A 607-nucleotide genomic window follows, 5' to 3' on the forward strand; every position below is an offset into this window, starting at 1 on the left:
GGGTCAACGCCGGGGAGCGACGACCGGGGGTCAGGTCGGGTCAGCGCCGGGGACCGGAGGTCGGAGCCGGCGGTCGGATCTGGTCGGCTCCGACGTTCAGCGACGGCGCCGGGGACCGAGGGCCGGTGCGCTTGGGAATGGGGAGGGGTTAGGGAGAGAGAGAGAGAGAGGGAGAGCCGGCGACCGGAGGTCGTAGCCGGCGGCCGGATCGGGTTGGCGCCGAAGGTCAGCGACCGCGCCGGGGATCGGGGGCCGGTAAGCTGGGGGTGGAGAGAGGGTAGGGATATTCAAAATTTATTGATCTAATTAATTCAAATTCAGATCGAATTGATCTACTAGTTAGAAGATGTAAAGTGCTTGCTAAGAAGAAGTTTTACATTTTCAGAGTTTAAACTAATGCCACATACTCAAAGGCACTGATAGGCATTGATAGCTACTGTACGTAGCTCCTATAGTGGGAAAAAAGTCAGGAAGCCACAAATTCAAAATCTCTCCACGAAAATAAAAAATTGCTTATAGTTTGTATTTAGTTAATCAATTCAAACAACGTACACTTTTGCTAATATTAAAATAATAATTTGCACTTAACAAAACTATCAAAAAGTTC

Source organism: Capsicum annuum, chromosome 11 (assembly GCF_002878395.1).
Source record: "Capsicum annuum cultivar UCD-10X-F1 chromosome 11, UCD10Xv1.1, whole genome shotgun sequence".
NCBI classification, from domain to species: domain Eukaryota; kingdom Viridiplantae; phylum Streptophyta; class Magnoliopsida; order Solanales; family Solanaceae; genus Capsicum; species Capsicum annuum.